Source organism: Lutzomyia longipalpis, chromosome 1 (genome assembly GCF_024334085.1).
Source record: "Lutzomyia longipalpis isolate SR_M1_2022 chromosome 1, ASM2433408v1".
Lineage (NCBI taxonomy): Eukaryota > Metazoa > Arthropoda > Insecta > Diptera > Psychodidae > Lutzomyia > Lutzomyia longipalpis.
In genome coordinates this window covers 26,904,407-26,925,257 of record NC_074707.1, presented here as the reverse complement: position 1 = coordinate 26,925,257, position 20,851 = coordinate 26,904,407, and the positions used below count along the sequence as shown (strand labels likewise).

General features: G+C 35.7%; 1 protein-coding gene across 2 annotated transcripts in view; it reads right to left on the bottom strand.

The window, feature by feature from the left end:
* Window positions 1–20,851, bottom strand: part of LOC129797484 (protocadherin-23) — a 953,251-nt gene that overhangs the window by 745,744 nt on the left and 186,656 nt on the right. The window lies entirely within an intron of this gene.

Below are 20,851 nucleotides of genomic sequence, written 5' to 3'. Positions count from 1 at the left end.
TAGCGCGAAATTTTTCGCGAATGGTAGGTCAAAGAAGCTCTTATCGGTTCTACAGAAAGAATAATAAAAAAAATGTTCCCGTAAATCTTATGAGAAGTTAAAAATAAAACAATTTGTAACGCTCAAAATTATTATTCAGTTTGACAGAGTAATTAGGCTTAGAAACCTTATATTCCTACCAAAATTGTTGAAATTATTTGATCAAATATCGTTCATTTTGTTACCATATACATATGTATGTACATACATACATACATATATAATAAAATACATTCCTAAGTCTCAATATAGGTTTTTATTTATTTATTTTTAATTATAAAGAAAATGCGCTCATCCTAATAATTCGCCGTAGGTTTTGGACGAGAGCAACATGAAAAATTTTCAGTCTCTACCCTTAAAAATTTCAAAGGTAAATTTCCAATGAGGACAAAAAATAGTTTTAAAGGCGATGTCATTAAACTTATGCGCATTGTATGTAAATATGATGCTTTTATTGCAAACTTTATATTACAACATCATTTTACCAACTTGCCTTGGTACTCATAACGTTAAAGAAGTAACGAGTCTATTGTATGATTTTTGGAAGTTCGGATCCGATGTGGTGACCAAGCGCCAAAAATGCATTTGAACCCCCAAACCTATTGTGCCACAATCATTCTTTTTACACAGTCTCATAGGCGCCACAATGCTTTTTGCTCAGCTGAACTGTCTTGCCAAAGATCTTGGCACTTAATCCAGATCTCTTGTGCGTTCATCCTAAACTTACACTTCTGGTAAACTTAAGGGTGCCTCTACCAAAATAATTTGATGAAAAAGTAGACCAAAAGTTCGTTTCAAAAGAACTTTGTTTTGCATGCAGATGAGTTAGTAAAGTTAGTAATATGGTAGCCAGCGGAAGCAAACTTAATTATGTGCGACTATAAGATTTCTGGTCAGTGTAGATTTGAGGGTAGGTGACGTACCACAGGTTGATGCCCATGAGAAAATCGACACATACTCCACTCTTTAAGGGATGTGAAATCAATGCTGTATGTGACAGTGAAGATAATGCAAAAGGAGACGATTTTGTGCGGTATATTCACTTTTTCTCCATAACATATCCTCAATACCATAGCGACACCATTGGGGATCATTTTAATGGGTTCCACCGAGATTTCAGGTAAATGCGATGATGCTATCAGTATCAGGATGAAATGAAGGAAATACCGCAAAATGTTATAGCAAAGTGAAGCAGATAAGTCAAGCACATGTATGTGGATCAAGTGGAGAAATATATACGGAAATTCTTGTAGGTGATGGATTGCTTTTTAATTGACAGTTGTATGTGTTTGGTGTTTCATTCTGAATTCTCATTTACTACAATCAATTCTTGCTGGCATTGGCAAAATAACTCCCAAAGCTACCATATTCGCATGTTTCTCTATCAATTTATCAGTAGACCATTAAGAAGAACTATTATTTGGTATTTCATATAAGTACTTATAAAATACCAAATACTCTCAGATCCAGCTTAAACTTGGAAAGGGTCTTACAAATTATACTTTACGAAAAAATTTTATCCTCTTAACTTATGCTTAGCAGGACAGAAAGTTCCAAAAGAAATGATCTTTAAGATCTTTAAGTATTCTATTTTTCTTATAAATTAGACTTTTGTATATAATTTTGTTATTCCGACATTATGTATTCTGGTAGCCGTTTGAATTTCTGCCATTATAGCCCATGAGATCAGTCAAAGAAAATAAATCGTTAAGTCACAATCTCTACGAGAAAAAGATATGACATTATTCCGATTATTAAAATTTTAGTGTTATTTTTAATTCAGTAGTAACTTTAATAAAAAAAATAGTTAAACAAAATTACAACGCAGGAACATTTCTTATAAAAATATAGGATATCAATTTTTTAACATTTTGCCTATATCACTGCCTTACAGTTGATTTAGCTAAAATTGTGAGAAACTCTATCGGTGAATTTTCATTTAAATCGGTCCAACAATTGAATCGAAGGTAAATACAGTGAGATGGGCAAATACCAGTGCGATGTGGATCTATGCAATTTCCTTCCAAATAACTATAAGGATGAAATCTCCACGACGTTTACATAAGGATATCGCACAGTCATTCTTCGATGAAGGAGAGCGTGCCTTTCAAAACGACCCCACTTCCGTTTACTTCCCTCCCCAGCCGGTAGAGATGCTTTCTCGTAAGGGAGTATCATCTTTTATTTAGTGTGCCACAATCTGAGAGTGTGTCTTTTGAAATTTCACTCTTGCCAAGAGTGGATGGATGGTGTATTTTCAATGGGCTCTACTATAGAAGGATTTTGTATGTGCTCCAAGATATATAGAGAAAAAAATCACCATCTCGTTTTATGGAAATCGCGTAATTAATCTCTTTCATTCATGATTTATGGAGCAGTCCCATTTCTCTCGCTTTTAATAACAATAATTTTCACAAGTGTATTCACTTCTCATTTTTATCTTTTGCCAAGAAGAAGACACCCTGTCGCCCTACGCCTCCCCTGGGCAGATGTTCTCAATTGGGATTGCCGTGTAGGATGGGCCCATCCCTCCATCCATAGTGTTTCTGGGTGCGAAAGCAGAAGGGATGATGCTTGAAACGCTGAATTCGAATGAATCTGATGGTATTGTTCACTTCTGTTCTTGACATGCTTTATGTGTCCCACTTCCATATCCTGCTATTGTTACTTTTCAACTAAATATTACACGGAACTGACGTAATCGCTTCCAACAATAAGATTCCAGATTTGCACACAATTTGAGAGTAAGTACAACACTCTTTTGTATAATGGCATGGAAGAGTCAGCGAAACGTATACCACCTTCGCGATACCAATTCAATGGCACTCACATATATTATACATATCTATTGGAGCAGGTGATGGGGAACTCAGTACGGGGCTTACAAACGCCACCACCCCTTAATACCATAAGGGAGGAGACATTCCAACACAGTATTGTGCAAAGTTTCGATGAACTTAGCACCCTCTTCGGGGGAATTAGAAATTAGCTCCCTCAAGTGTCTTGTGGGTGGTTTTTCCAGGCAAAGAATGGTTTGGAAAAACAAAGGGAGCAACAAGAATACACCACCCATATACCCACACTTCATTCGCTTTCCCATTTGACATATAGCATTTACTTTTTGGGGGGTGCGTGAAAGCTCACATCAGACCGCAAAGCAAGCACTTTTTCTCCGCAGCAGCGATTGTGATGGTGATATGCCACTGAATGGCCCCGAAGAATGCCACTTTGCCCAAAATTTTCCCTTCGTGGAGCTTCTCCGACGACCCATGTCGCCCACACCACACCTCTGGGTTGGTTGTTTTGTAAATTAGCCAACGGGAAAAACATTGGTATTTACTCGACAACAAGGTCGACAGTTTTCACTTCAGCTGAACCGACAAATGAATATTTATTAGGTCGGTCTCTCCACTCATCCGATAGATTTTGAGCCATTCTTCACCAACCCCCCTTCCCTGCCCCGTGGTTGAAGAATTAAGGGGCCGAAGATTGTAAACAGAATTTGTAATATAAACAAAACTCTCTTGCACGCGCATCTAAAGTAAATATAAACGAAAATCGAAAATTCCTAAAAGAGATTTTCAAATTTTATCATGTATATTGAAGTAGATATAATTTTTTTTCTTGTAATGATTTTCTTAATAAAATAAATAAAAAAAATGCATCCAAGATAATAGGAAATGCATATCAGATTTCATTAAAGTAGAGTGACGAATTGGGTTCCTAACAAGGGTATACTTTTAAAGTGATGCAAATATTAATGAACGAGGTAAATTGTCGCTTCGCTCCAATTTACCTCGCCCCGCTTCGCGGGGATTTGATGCGCTTCGCGCAAATTTTATATAGAAAAAATAATTGAGATGAAAAAAGTCTATTAGAAAATGTATTCGTTGGTAACAATCGCCTGGTATCAGTAGTCTCTGTACCAAATTTCATCACGATCGGACCAACGGTGTAGAAATGCATAGATGAACAGGAACGAAATTTTAGAGAGACCTTTCTTTATTATATAGATGGGCCACGCAAAACCTCCAACAGATATTTCAAAGGGAAAAAGTGAATTTCACACACCATTTATGGCGCCAATTTCAAAAAGTAGCCAAAAAAACATGAATTTTATATGGGGGCTATATGAAGGGGGGCTCTGGGGGGAAAATGAATGTCGTTGGTAAAAACCGCCTGGTATCAGTAGTCTCTGTACCAAATTTCATCACGATCGGACCAACGGTGTAGAAATGCATAGATGAACAGGAACGAAATTTTAGAGAGACCTTTCTTTATTATATAGATGGGCCACGCAAAACCTCCAACAGATATTTCAAAGGGAAAAAGTGAATTTCACACACCATTTATGGCGCCAATTTCAAAAAGTAGCCAAAAAAACATGAATTTTATATGGGGGCTATATGAAGGGGGGCTCTGGGGGGAAAATGAATGTCGTTGGTAAAAACCGCCTGGTATCAGGAGTCTCTGTACCAAATTTCATCACGATCGGACCAACGGTGTAGAAATGCATAGATGAACAGGAACGAAATTATAGAGAGACCTTTCTTTATTATATAGATGGGCCACGCAAAACCTCCAACAGATATTTCAAAGGGAAAAAGTGAATTTCACACACCATTTATGGCGCCAATTTCAAAAAGTAGCCAAAAAAACATGAATTTTATATGGGGGCTATATGAAGGGGGGCTCTGGGGGGAAAATGAATGTCGTTGGTAAAAACCGCCTGGTATCAGTAGTCTCTGTACCAAATTTCATCACGATCGGACCAACGGTGTAGAAATGCATAGATGAACAGGAACGAAATTTTAGAGAGACCTTTCTTTATTATATAGATGGGCCATGCAAAATCTCCAACAGATATTTCAAAGAGAAAAAGTGAATTTCACACAACATTTAAGGCGCCAAATTCAAAAAGTAGTCAAAAAAGCATGAATTTTATATGAGGGCTATGTGAAGGGGGGCTTTGGGGGGAAAATGAATGTCGTTGGTAAAAACCGCCTGGTATCAGGAGTCTCTGTACCAAATTTCATCACGATCGGACAAACGGTGTAGAAATGCATAGATGAACAGGAACGAAATTTTAGAGAGACCTTTCTTTATTATATAGATGGGCCACGCAAAAACCTCCAACAGATATTTCAAAGCGAAAAAGTGAATTTCGCACAACATTTATGGCGCCGAATTCAAAAAGTAGTCAAAAAATCGTGATTTTTATATGGGGGCTATATGAAGGGGGGCTCTGGGGGGAAAATGAATGTCGTTGGTAAAAACCGCCTGGTATCAGGAGTCTCTGTACCAAATTTCATCACGATCGGACAAACGGTGTAGAAATGCATAGATGAACAGGAACGAAATTTTAGAGAGACCTTTCTTTATTATATAGATGGGCCACGCAAAAACCTCCAACAGATATTTCAAAGCGAAAAAGTGAATTTCGCACAACATTTATGGCGCCGAATTCAAAAAGTAGTCAAAAATCGTGATTTTTATATGGGGGCTATATGAAGGGGGGCTCTGGGGGGAAAATGAATGCCGTTGGTAAAAACCGCCTGGTATCAGGAGTCTCTGTACCAAATTTCATCACGATCGGACCAACGGTGTAGAAATGCATAGATGAACAGGAACGAAATTATAGAGAGACCTTTCTTTATTATATAGATGGGCCACGCAAAAACCTCCAACAGATATTTCAAAGAGAAAAAGTGAATTTCACACAACATTTAAGGCGCCAAATTCAAAAAGTAGTCAAAAAAGCATGAATTTTATATGAGGGCTATGTGAAGGGGGGCTTTGGGGGGAAAATGAATGTCGTTGGTAAAAACCGCCTGGTATCAGGAGTCTCTGTACCAAATTTCATCACGATCGGACAAACGGTGTAGAAATGCATAGATGAACAGGAACGAAATTTTAGAGAGACCTTTCTTTATTATATAGATGGGCCACGCAAAAACCTCCAACAGATATTTCAAAGCGAAAAAGTGAATTTCGCACAACATTTATGGCGCCGAATTCAAAAAGTAGTCAAAAAATCGTGATTTTTATATGGGGGCTATATGAAGGGGGGCTCTGGGGGGAAAATGAATGTCGTTGGTAAAAACCGCCTGGTATCAGGAGTCTCTGTACCAAATTTCATCACGATCGGACAAACGGTGTAGAAATGCATAGATGAACAGGAACGAAATTTTAGAGAGACCTTTCTTTATTATATAGATATATTGTGATAAAAATATTATGAGAATAACTTCCAAATTAAAATAAATTTTTACAAGTATTGGTTCGGTGTCTCGCTGAGACAACCTAACATTGATGACTTTTGTGGGACAATTAGTTGGTGTTCCACTTCGTGGCCAACACCAAGTATTGTAATCGTCGGAAAAACCGACCACCTCAGATCGGGCTCAAACTTGGTATGAGCACGTTTTAGACATCCCACATTTCAAAAATGGTGGTGGAAAAATTTTGATCCGGCCGGCCGGCCTGCCGGTCGCCCGGACTTTGCCTTATAGCTCGAGAACGGTAACAGATAGAGACTTCAGGTTTGAAGTTTTCTATAGAAATGTGGGTGTAAATTTTCATTTTTTCGCATTTTCAAAATCCAAGATGGCCGCCGTCCGCCATTTTGAAATACCGTCATCCACTTCCCTTATAGCTAGAGGTCTGAAATTTTAGTATGTTGTAGAGCTCAGTGAGACATTTTCATCAATAATTTATACTTGACAATCGGTCAAGCCGTTTAGCAAATATGGCGGCCTAAAGCAAAAAGTGTTTTTTCGATATAACTCGAGAACGGCTTGACCGATTTTGATCATCTTGGTATCAAATGAAAGGTTTCAAGAAGCCCTACAACTGTCTAGAACATTCCAAGTTCCAAAAACATCCGCAAGAGGCGCTAAAATCAAAAACAAAAATTGCCTAACTTTAAGGGGCAATATCTCCGAACATCTGTTATCGTTTTCCTTTAAATTTTGATATATTGTAGCCTGACTCAATATCTTTCTTCAGTCCGAAAATGAAGAAAATCTATGTCGCCGTTTAGAAGATATGGCCATTTGAAAAATTCTTGAATTTGAAAAGTTCTAAGAGCCATATCTCTTGAACGGCTTGTCCGATTTTGCTCAATTTGGTATCAAATTAAAGGTTTTGCAATTCTCTACAACTTTCTAGAACATCATAATTCTCTAGAACCATTCTTTTCGGACGAAAAGTGCAAAAAACTGTTTTGGTAGAACAAAAATCCGCCATTTTGTGTTCTGGAGGTGACCTTGAAAATCATTGAGATATATATCAAATTATAGTTTTTTTCAGGACCTTTCCAAAACTAGTCATAAAATTTCTGTAGGTCTTATAGAACCAGAGATATGACCATTTTTATCCATCAAATTGCTGAATTTCACAAAAAAAATCAACTTTGCCTACTAATATTGCTTACAAATAGTATTACAACGCATTATAAAACTTCTACACGTTGTGGGACACCAACTCTTATAACTGGACGCGTTATGATTGACTTTAATGTGTAATGAAGTGATTTTTATGGCGGACGACGCGAGTGAGTTTTTGACAAAAAATAGGTGAAAATTAGTGAGAAAAACAAGTAAACTAAGTGAAAAAGGAGTTTAAAGGACAAAGAAGTGAATTAGGAAGTGAAGTAAGAAGTGAAGGAGAACGGAGAAAACAAAACTGAACGAGAAGAGTAGCAACGTGCTACCTAACCTCACCAAGCATCCGGAAGGAGCAATTTCGCCGATCCTTTTCGCCGGAAGGGAAAGATCTAATAAGGCTCCATTGGGTATTTAGGTGAGTACACTGTGGTCCTTCGAGCCGGAGAGAATACACCGGTATTCTTAAAACAATCAGACCCCGGCCAGTGCAACGGCACGTCCGGACACCTGTGGTGATTTGATTCGTCAACTGGCGTGAAGACAGCGGTCATCCCGGCCAGCGATTTGACACATTGTTTGATAACGACGCCATCATGTTCCCGGAATTGAAAATTCTGCACAGTCAGGTACAGCAGTTGAACAAGGCTGTGAAGAATTACCAGGATGATGGCAAACTCGACGGAGATTTTCAGTGCGACGTTGAGGCCAAGCTGCAGTGCCTCATGGGGTGGCAACAACGATTTTCCCTGGCATGTGCAAGCGCTCAAGCGGAGCTAAAAACACGCGAACAACATGATTCTTTCAATAAAATGTGTACAGAATATTGGGAGTGGTCTGCAGACACGGAATACCACCTGCGATTGTGGCTATCCCGGACGAAGCAGAAGCTTGCCGGTGCCCAAGCAGCATTGGGTGCAAATAGTCAGGATTCAGCAGTCATGGCCACGATGAAGGAGCTTGTCAACGCCATGCAAGGCCAAGCTCGTTCCAAGGTCAAACTTCCACAGCTGCAAATTCCGACATTTTCCGGCAAGTACACTGAGTGGCAGGCCTTTTATGATAGTTTCGTATCCAAGTATATTTAAAGAAAATGTTATTGTGTTTATAAACTTAAATACATTACGAAAAATTATACAACATACTGTTTTGTCTGATTAAGATTATCAAATTACTATTAGTTGGTGTTCCACGTGGCCAACACCAAGTATTCTTTGTTTCATTAGATTTAATGCATCCGAAGGATCCGAAGTCACAAAATTAGATTTTTAGGGAAATTTCCACTTGTCACTAACAATAAGTTTTGTGTAAAATACATAGATATATTTGCTTGAGTTGTGAGCTTGAGCTGCCGCAGCTGGAATGGAATAAATCCAATGTTGAAGCCACAAACTTCTATTGTAACCGAAAAACAAACTTTTGCCTCTAAAATGGGGTGACAATGACGTAAATGAAATTTTATTGGGGGCACGTGTCATGATGCGTGACTGTTCTTGAAGCCAAAAAAGGCCAAAAACTAGAACTATATACCTGTAAACATTGTCATCAAATTAAAGGGTAACTTGAAAATTTAATAGGATATAAAAAATATTTCACAACTTAATTTAGATACAGGCGGATGACACACTCCAAAAAAATAGTGAGGCAGCAGTCTCTTCCGATAAGATGAAGGGATTAATTTACACAATTCCACTTGCAATCGAAACTACATTTAATTAGCTTTCGATTAATCCCTATCTCATCATCCGGATTGACCGATTAATGTACGAAAAGTGAAAAAGAATTTCACGAATTGGTAAAAAATCGGAAAATTTTCCATATTTTGCTGAACTGTCAATTTGTCTCACGAAATTACATGTATTTCAAAGGTCTTGCATCCGCCTGTTTAGATACTTATAGTTGAATACTTTTCTAGTTAAATTGAAAAAAAAAATAGGTAGGTACATCTTTTGTGTAGTAGTTTGGTCTTTACAAAAAAATTTAAGACGGTTTTCATAATTATTACGTTTTCTATTTTTCCAAGTTGTCTTTTTCTTGCACTCCATATATGTATTCAAGTCCTTGTGAGAATTATGTTTGATTACATGGTATGCCAATGATGGCGCTTGGATAAAGTGTTGTCAGTGTATAAATTCTCTTGTGAAACGCTGCTTCCCCTAAATCTTTTCCCTATCGTTTTCGTGGGGGTTTCTGGTTGTGTGTGTGGCAGCGCGCCGTGTACGTGAGAGCGTGAGAGCGCCCATCGCTGAGTGCTTCGAGCGCGTCGTGTCTCTTCGTCCTGCATCGAATAGCTGCGCGCGCGTGTGTGTGGCATGTTCTCTCATTTGCCGCTTGGCTTTCGTAGCGTGCGGATGTGCGGACCGTCGTCCTTTCGACGCTCCGTGAATGATTTTTTTTAATTAAAGAATTTTATTATTAGAATTTTTTTATCAATAAGAATTTTATTTTAAGAAATTTTTTTTTGAATTTTTGGGATATTTGTGGTGACTTTTTCATTCCAATCGAAAAAGTAATTTTTATTTTTCTTGACCAAGGAGTTTCCCTCTCTCTTTGAGGTCACATGTCCTTGAGAAGAAAGTGACCACGGGATTGAGGATGTCATCCCAGAATTTGAATCTTTTGGACATTTAGGGGAGACTGTGGCAAAAATGGGATTTTTTTCGTAGTTTTGAGGTCACATGTCCTTGTGAATGAGACAAAGTGGTCATAAGATTAGGGAATTTATCCCAGAATTTGAATCTTTTGGACATTTAGGGGAGACTGTGGCAAAAATGGGACTTTTTTCGTAGTTTTGAGGTAAAAATTCATTTCAAATGAGACAAAGTGGTCATGAGATTAGAGAATTCATCCCAGAATTTGAATCTTATGGACATTTAGGGGAGACTGTTGCAAAAATGGGATTTTTTTCGTAGTTTTGAGGTCACATGTCCTTGCAAATGAAACAAAGTGGTCATGAGATTAGAGAATTCATCCCAGAATTTGAATCTTTTGGACATTTAGGGGAGACTGTTGCAAAAATGGGATTTTTTTCGTAGTTTTGAGGTAAAAATTCATTTCAAATGAGACAAAGTGGTCATGAGATTAGGGAATTCATCCCAGAATTTGAATCTTTTGGACATTTAGGGGAGACTGTGGCAAAAATGGGACTTTTTTCGAAGTTTTGAGGTAAAAATTCATTTCAAATGAGACAAAGTGGTCATAAGATTAGGGAATTTATCCCAGAATTTGAATCTTATGGACATTTAGGGGAGACTGTTGCAAAAATGGGACTCTTTTTCGTAGTTTTGAGGTAAAAATTCATTTCAAATGAGACAAAGTGGTCATGAGATTAGGGAATTCATCCCAGAATTTGAATATTTTGGACATTTAGGGGAGACTGTTGCAAAAATGGGACTTTTTTCGTAGTTTTGAGGTCAAAATTCAATCAGACTACCTCTAAATCCAAAATATATATATATATATATATATATATAAAATCTTTAAAGAGTTGTTTTGGAAAAGATGTGTTTGGAAAACAAAAACAATATACAGTCGTGCTCTCGTGGTAGGACCGTCGTCAAAATGACTTCTCCGCGGTAAAACGGCTTCAGAATGAGGAATTTTGCCTTCGCAGTGGGACAATTAGTATCCTACCTTTCCAATAGTACTAATTGTCCCACTGCGAAGGCAAAATACTTCATTCTGAAGCCGTTTTACCGCGGAGAAGTCATTTTGACGACGGTCCTACCACGAGAGCACGACTGTAAAAAATTACTTTTTATATTAAAAAAAAATAAACACAAATTTCTGCCTTTTGGTGAAATATTTACAAGAATTTTTTCTCAATATTTCACGTTTTCTAAAGCGCTATAACTTTGGTTCTATTTGAGCTACAGGCTATAATGACTATGTTTTGAAAACGTCTGAACCTGGACAATACACTGAGAAAAAATTTATTCCGATAAAATTATTTTTTTATTGAAAATTTTTGCGTCAAAAATTACACATTGTTTTTTGTATTTTTGACACATAAATGTTCTTTTTATTGGTTTGCATTGTTCTAGAGAGTTGTAGAGTATTGCGAGATCTTTCCAACGATAGGTCAAACACCTTTGTACGTTACGTAGAACCGGAGATATGAGCTTCTAAATAAAAACTTAAAAATAGCAATATCTCAAGTTCTAGGGTACCTAGGAAGTCAAATGACCTATCGTTGGAAAGGTCTTGATACCAGCTATAACATACTAAAATTTCAGCCGCCTACGACATACTTAAATGTACATTATAGCTCAAAAGGACGCCATTTTGAAAATTGGCCGCCATATGCTTTTTAGCGGATGAAACCAAACCGCACTCATTTTCCTTCCTTTATATCCCCTAAGGAGTTTCTTGTGTGTTTTTTGTTGTTGTTGTTTTTCTTGTTGTCTTAATATGTTTACTATTCTATCTATAAGTTATTGCGCGGTCATTTATAAACTACGGTTTCATAGACCTATCTGGGTTAAAGGGTGGGATTTAAAAAAAAAATATCCCCAAAGGAACATTTATGCCAATTTTCAACTTTCTAGCACTGCCTACAGTCTTTTGCCGCGAATTTACCTAACTATAACATGAGCTAAAATCTTTTAGAGAATTTGAAAATGATCGCCATTTTATCTGTAACCATCACAACCCCGAGAATTTCATTTTTTTTTTAAATTTTGTACGACTTTGCGTCGGGTGTCGTTTCTCACATTTCCCATTTTCCCATAACTATAACAATTTGTTTTTTACGTAGATTTTTCATTTTTTTTTTCAAAAAAAAATTTCCAACCTCCAATAATCTTTCTTTTATATAAAAAAAATAATAATGTTAAATCCGCTATATGATTTTTTTAATATAAAAAGTAATTTTTTATATTGTTTTTATTTTTCAAACACATCTTTTGTTTTTATTTTTTTTTATTAGTTTTATTTTTATTTTTATTAAAAAAAACAACTCTTTAAAGATTTTATATATTTTTTTTGGATGTAGAGGTAATCCGATTGATTTCAATTTATTTTTAAAAAGTTAGGTTATAGGCCTATGAAAATTTAAGAACACTTTTTATACTACCGTTTATTTTTTTAAATTTTATAAAAATATTTTCCTTTTTTTTAATTTTTTTTTTGAGTTCTGTTAAATAAAAAAAATTTTAAATTTTTATTTTTATTTATAAACCCAATTTTACGAACCTAGAGGTGAACTTCCCCATATAAATGCATGGGAAATTAACGAAACTGTCAAAAAATTTAACGAACTTTTTACGAATTTATTTTATCTGTGTACATTGATCCTCTATCGCAGAACAATTTTGACCCATTTCATCTTGTAGGGAATTAAAAAAATATAGAAGAATCGCGAGAGAAACTCCCCAAAATCCACTGGGTTCACATAGAAAAAAGCAAATAAAGATTGCCAAAAAATTCAAATATTGCGACGCCATTTAAAGTTTTTATCCCACCTTAAAATTACGAAAAAAAATCCCATTTTTGCAACAGTCTCCCCTAAATGTCCATAAGATTCAAATTCTGGGATAAATTCCCTAATCTCATGACCACTTTGTTTCATTTGCAAGGACATGTGACCTCAAAACTACGAAAAAAATCCCATTTTTGCCACAGTCTCCCCTAAATGTCCAAAAGATTCAAATTCTGGGATGAATTCTCTAATCTCATGACCACTTTGTCTCATTTGAAATGAATTTTTACCTCAAAACTACGAAAAAAGTCCCATTTTTGCCACAGTCTCCCCTAAATGTCCAAAAGATTCAAATTATGGGATGAATTCCCTAATCTCATGACCACTTTGTTTCATTTGCAAGGGCTTTTGACCTCAAAATTACGAAAAAAAATCCCATTTTTGCCACAGTCTCCCCTAAATGTCCAAAAGATTCAAATTCTGGGATGAATTCCCTAATCTCATGACCACTTTGTTTCATTTGCAAGGACATGTGACCTCAAAACTACGAAAAAAAATCCCATTTTTGCCACAGTCTCCCCTAAATGTCCAAAAGATTCAAATTCTGGGATGAATTCTCTAATCTCATGACCACTTTGTCTCATTTGAAATGAATTTTTACCTCAAAACTACGAAAAAAGTCCCATTTTTGCCACAGTCTCCCCTAAATGTCCAAAAGATTCAAATTATGGGATGAATTCCCTAATCTCATGACCACTTTGTTTCATTTGCAAGGGCTTTTGACCTCAAAATTACGAAAAAAAATCCCATTTTTGCCACAGTCTCCCCTAAATGTCCAAAAGATTCAAATTCTGGGATGAATTCCCTAATCTCATGACCACTCATCTCATTGCCCACAGCGATGGGCGCTCTCACGCTCTCACGTACACGGCGCGCTGCCACACACACAACCAGAAACCCCCACGAAAACGATAGGGAAAAGATTTAGGGGAAGCAGCGTTTCACAAGAGAATTTATACACAGGTGGGGCAATTAATTCTAATATTTATTCCTCCATAACAGGTGTTGACAATACCCTGAGAGATTCCTTTAATCTACAGGCGACGGAGTTATCATAGCCACAAAGTCTACTCACAATGATAGTTATTTGTCAGTTGAATCTTATCCGATAGTGGGTTCATAATATGTACTTATACCTCTCACCTCGAGAGCCCTATCCACTGGATAGTATCCAGCTCTTTGAGATTTCTAATTGTAAGGGAAGAGTGTTAGTGCTTGGATTCGAGTTGACTGTATCATTTTGATAAAATAGTATATTAAAAATTTCATGATCCTTCGCTTTGCTACATATAAGAAACTAACACTTAGGGCCTAGGGATGGGATTTACAAAAAACTAACACAACTGTCCTTTTTCAACAGGGACAACTTATTAAACAATTTTTTTAATCAATGATTAAAAATGGGTACCTATGTATATTGACAACACTATTGAATGAATAGTTATAGAGTGTTGTTATGTATGTTATGTAATAAAAAAATTCAATTTCCTTTCTTACTCTCAAAAAAAAATCAAGAAATAAGTGGCAAAGGTTGCATGAATATGGCCAAATATTTGGGTGAGTATGCTTCAAAAAGTTTCAACTCGATATTCGTTTTATTTGAAGTCATGCAAAAATGTGTATTTCGTGCTACATTTCTTCACTTGCGATTTCCTGAAACACTGAATAATAACTCGCATTGCTAAGGAACAAATAAAATGGAAGGAAATTCTGAAAAGTTCCGTAGATTAAATGGTTGGGTATATGATGGTTTTCTTTTCTACACTGAAAGGAAAATTTTCTTAAAGAAATAAAATAAAAAAAATGTAATATGGCTGTATGATAAAATAAAAAAAAAATTCAATTGTCCAATTATAGACTACATTAAGTACTGGTTTAATTTTTTCAAGAGTAAAACTTTTCAGATCATTCGATTTTTTTTGAAAAGTATGTTCAGTACATAATATGAAAATATATGTAAACATAAACATAATTTTCCTCTCAGTATATCTGTGTGTTATTTTGCATGTCTCAGAATTTCACCACAAATCTTTTTATGACAAAATAACGTGACAAGTGGCGTCGAATATTTAGAAATTTACTTCTCTATTTTATAAATATTCATTAAAAGTTGATGGATGAATAAATCTTCGTTTATTTTGTTGGCAGACTAAAGGCACGACACCGCGTTTGTATTTTCAGAACACCTTCCAAGTCACATGAGCGACACAAAAAGGGTATTCTCAAAAGGGAAACCATTATAATTGAAAGTGCCAATAAATTTCCTATCGATTAGTCTTTTCTTTATTCTGTAGGTGGTGTGTATGTGCTATATCAAGATCTCATTTATTTTACTCTTTTGTCGCGGCTCTTGGGAATTTGGCTCACCGAAAATACGCAAGACGAAAGTCTTTCATGCCAAAGACGTCTCACACCAGGTTTCACCTTTCCTCCCATGTGAATCTCACATGCGATTCACTTTGAGATTAGATTTCCTCAGACTAAAGAAGCCTCGTGAACCATTTCATTCTGGGGAAATACACATGTTTTCATTTTGGGCATCTCAAACACATGCTATTAGCTATCTATATAACGTTGCTTTTAGGATATAAATGTGGATATATGTATACATATACATATTTGGAATATGTTTGAGAATACGTGTATGAATTTTTGTTCTTGCGAAGGTTTTTTTTCTCGAATTCCACCACCATTAGTTTCTAACTCAATCCTACGAGCATCTGCCTTTTTTCCACCCTCAACCCACAAGAGGGAGTTAAATTGATCATTGAACGAGATGAAAGGTTCGATAGAGTGTGCTATTGGCACCACAGCATACAATAGGTTGTGTGGGTATTGTGCTGCCACGAAATATATTTGAACAGGGGGAAAGGAATGGCAAACGTGTGTGATTACTTAAAAGTTCTTAAACAGCCAGATGAGAATTGATTGTATTCTGGGCGCGTGGTACTTGAAGCGCGAATTGAATGTGGATTCACAGTGGAGGCGCCTGGTGTTATTGTGATTGAATAGCACGATAGGAAGTCGCTGTGAAAGCCTGGAAATATTTTCTCATGAATATTGTTTTTGACACGCAAATACCGAATTAGACCCACTTGCAGCCTCAAACATAAGTATTTGTATATGGTGTGTATTATTATATACATATAGCGATTATACTGAGTAGTTTTAAGGGGTTTGGTGTTCAAACTTTGACGAACGACTCCAGCAAAAGTTACTACACAGTTGAGCCACCCAAAACTTCTCCTCGCACCTTTGTACTCTTTATAACAACCCACATTGAGAATTGTAATCGAAGAGGATTAGGTTTAATCAAATGAGCCTTCATTCTATACTCTATATTGTGACTAGGCGTACACAACAACCACCCAAAACCATCGTCATCGAGTTAAATAATTCTCACTCAATTTGTGGTGCTAAACATGAATTCAACAACAAAATCCACATATAGAGAAACTACATGGCTTATTTGGGATTCCTGGTATGAATATTCACTTTAGAAAACCGCACATCTCCATTCGAGTATCAACCAATACGCGAATTTACTATATGAAATGAGCATGTGGATTTGGACATTGGAAGCTCCTCTCTATACCTTGGTAATCAAACCAATATTGATTTTGAGGTTTTCGATTTAATTGTCATCGTGACTGTGGTCTTTGGTGGCGAGGGACTGGACACAATGAATAATTCAGAACGAGACTAGCCACAAAGGACATTGATGATTAATCGATTATATTTTTTCAGACACAATACACCAGATTTTGATGGAAAGAAGAAAAAATAGTCATGTATTTTAAAACATTGAGTATCCAATATTTCACAAAGCTTCGTCCTTTTTTAGCTGTGATTTTTCATATTCACCTTCAAACAAAAACTTGTGCATAATCTTCAAATTCACAATTTTTAAATTGACATTGCAATAGAGTTTTTCGACATTTTCACGTTTTCAATCGTGAATTATTTTTTGAATTTTTTCGAATATAGTTATTTTATGATTTATTTATTTACACATATCTTACAATTTACCGTGTAATTCTGGTCTTCTCTTATCGTTTGCCTTTGAAATAAATTCAATTCATAAACATAATTTTTAAAGCATATGTACATAGAGGAGGTTTCGTGATACTTTTTCTTTACACACTTTATTTTTATTACAAATTTTTTTTGTGTTAAGGAGCAATTATTTGGAAAAAAATAATACTTTAGTCATAAACGGTAGAGTAACATAAACCTAAAACCGATATGAAGAAAATGGTATTTCAGGGACGTAAATGAGACGTTTCTTTTTTTAGGGTTGAAATTCAGTTAGCTTGTGGTAAATGTATAGAACTTTGTTGCTTAGGCAAGATATTATATTGATATACCTAACTAAGCGGCTATTGTGGCAAAAGATCGCAACAATAACAATAATAAGGGGAAAAGGAAGAAATGACTGCGAAGCATTAAAGTTTTCAAATAAAAGTACTCTGACGTGCTTTTCTTTCCTTTTCAGGACTTTCACTTTGCTCCACATGTATTTTATGATGAGATTTCAAAGCAAAAGCATATAGCAATGAAATATGAAACTTTACTGCATGGAGGAGTATTTTCTTGGTTTAGTAAGAAGGGAAAAGTATAGAGGTATATATGTAGTAATATTTAGAAAAGTAGATGTATTTGTTTTTTATCGAAATCCAATTGTGAAAGAATGGGCTACTAGGGTCTAAAAGAAGGTGTGGGTATGACGCATTGTTGTGTGTTGACTGATGAGCATTTGGTTCAGTTGGGAGTACCGGTGGTAAAAAATTTATGTATTCATTCATAGTCGTAGCATAAATTACAATAACATTATGTAGTGTATTCAAATTGTGAGAATATCAACGATTGCCATTTGCACGATATATTGAATTATTCACGAGCTCTGATGTTTCCTTACGGCCCTACCTCCCGTGGGGTTGACAAATCTAGCACTTTTCTTTCACCCCCTACAACCAAACAACATATGCAGGGGATATTCCCCATATGTGAGCTTGAGAACAAGTGTTCCGCATCCCCACTTTATTCTCCCATTCACAAATTTGAAGAGGATTTGTACTCCGGTGAAGGATTATGTTCAACATATAGCAAGAGATGGCAAAAGAAAAACTCTTTCTTCACCTATGAGCTTGAAAAATTCTCAGATATCTTTCTGAAATCGATTGATTATGTTAGTCCCTTTTTTGCTAAAGCTCAGATACTCCGTTTACTTGTAGTCACCTATAAGTTCTGTTGAAGTTCATGAAATGAAAAATGGGAAATATTTTCATCAATTTAGTTCATGTCCCCAGTTTCAATTTCCGGAATCTGAAATTTCAACGCAATTTCCTCACAAAATTGCCAATTTTCTTTCATGACAACTCGTAACCATCTCACATTGCCCTCTCCGTAAAACTTTGCTCCTTGATTTGCATCTTTCTTCCCACCGGAGAAAAATAATTTATAAAACTCCCAACCACACATATCATGAAAGGGGAAACGCAGGGTAAACGACTTCTGATATATTTTTCGTGAGAAAAGTTGGGTAAAAAATTACAAATTCTGCTCATCACAAGAAAAAAAAGGAATTTCATTTCATTTCCTTTTTTGCGGTTTACTTAACACTAGAGTGACACGAGATAAGAAAGTAGAGATGACAGTTTTCCAGAAGAGATGATAATCCAATGGTAAAATATTTTTCGTTCTCCAAAAAGTTAATCCTCCAGATTCAATCTGCGAGGGTGAAAGGCAAAGAAAAATGTGCCTTTATATTTTTTATCATTATTACTTACATACTTGCTGTGTACAATTTGGTAAAGAAGATTTTATTTTGATAAATCAGAAGCACAAAATACCTTTGACTGTCATCTAGATCTTTTTGTTTGCTTCGAGAGCTTTTATAATATTAATATGAAATATAAAACACTCTTTCATTCATATCTGTTTTTTAGTTTTTTTAATTATAGTTAAATAAAAAGTAATAGAGTTAAAACAACATTATGAAGTTAAAAAACCCTTTAAGAACCATTTTTGAAATATGTAAAACATATTTTATTATATCTTTGTTCTTTTATCGGATTAGCATCGTCTATAAACGCATAGCGTCAGATTTTTTTTTCTTATCACACCAAGAAAGATTTCCTTTAGAGAAAATTGGAATACTTTCTCTTACTGATATTTATTTTATTTAATGATCATAATATTTTATATACGCAGATATAATTCAATCTCAGAAAGACGATATAGTATACTTTTATTCATGCATCATCTTGTTTGTGATTATTTTCCAAACACAATGGTGGAATATTTAGTTGAAAAATGTCCACCACGTAATTATTTTGAACAAAGTCTATTGCTCTTGGGTCAGCCTTATCTGTCCTACATTTCAATATTATAATGAAAGTATATTATGTACATTGTGTGAGAAAAAAGGAGCTCATGGTGAGTTAATTCATTGATACGACAAGTAATATATCTCCACCGTATCGACTGTCCCCATTCTCATGTGGCAGTGCCAAAAGCCCCGTTGAATCTATTATTCATTTTCATGCGACCGAACAAATCACTATTGTGGGGCTTATGTTACTTGTTAGATACATATTTTGCGACTAAAAATAAATATTTTCGTGTTATAAATGGTCCCGATTTATCATTCTGCCCACGTAAGTGACATGAATTATGACGATGGTCGTCCTCTCGGTTTTGAAGGGTGTCCCATCACAATCACCATTCGTCCAGCATCATCCTTGTCATCCGCCCTAGGTACATACACACCCACAATTCCAATACCACCGCGTGTTATTTTTTTTTAACCACAAGGGGTAAAAGAAATTCCATTTCGTCTAACAGTTTTCTAATATAATGACATTAGTGAAATTCACGTTTAGCTCAAATTTCTTGAAAATTTCAAATATTCTAATTTAATTACATGAGACTTAATATTATTTTTTTTCTCTTTCAATTGAATTACATAGAATATTGGTGCATAGATTGTTTGATTTATTTACGAAGAAAATTTATGACTATAGTCTTTGGTAAAAATTAAAATTTTCTGTGAAACAAAAAAAAATACCATCTGAATTAAGGTATGCTCATGTTAACAGATGAAGATGTTTTCCTGCCGCTTTTTCTGCTGGGAAAGTTAAAAAGATGAGAAATAAGATGTGACTTGAAAAAATCTCAAGTCGTGGGAGATTTCACAGCCATATCTTATTGTTTTCCATGACAAAAGCACAACCGTGCCGCAAAATTCTTTTGTCAACATCATTTATGACGCAAGAATATAAACATTTTGGCTGATGCGAGGATGAACAATATTTTACTTCAGGGCCTCTTCACATGGCACATAGCTTTGAAAATGTGAAACCACGTAATAACGTTGGAGGTGGGTGAAGTTCCTCGAAAAAGGTACCCAAAATGCACACAAAGCACGGAAGAGTAAAGGGTTTGGGGTGAAGGCTTGTGATGTCATCACTCTCAGATCTTTCACAGCATTTTAAAGAACTCAGCCAGGGGCATAAGAGATGTTGAGAGTTTGTCGATGCTGCCTAGCGGTTAGCGGTTGAGTGAATTAAGAAAGAGCGCTCTCAAGTAGAAATGTATTATCATACGATAAGTACTTTTAAAGAAATTAAATTCGTCAACATGTAGCTCTCCATCACCTCTTGACATCTTGACTGCTTCGAGTGATTTTGTAAAGATGTGTAATAGTATTAATATAATTTCGATAAATTTTATCATAATAATGAAAACGCATGCTGTATAACATACGCTTCACTATACCTATATTTGTCTAAATGTATGTCATTTAGTATATTCATGCATGGCATTATCTACATCAAGACAAAACTCCCAAAAACTATCAAAACATATTTTGCCAAGAAGCAAGAACTAAATCATTTCATTCCACAAAGGCTGTCTGTCCATCATACACAATGTGGCGTATTCAGAA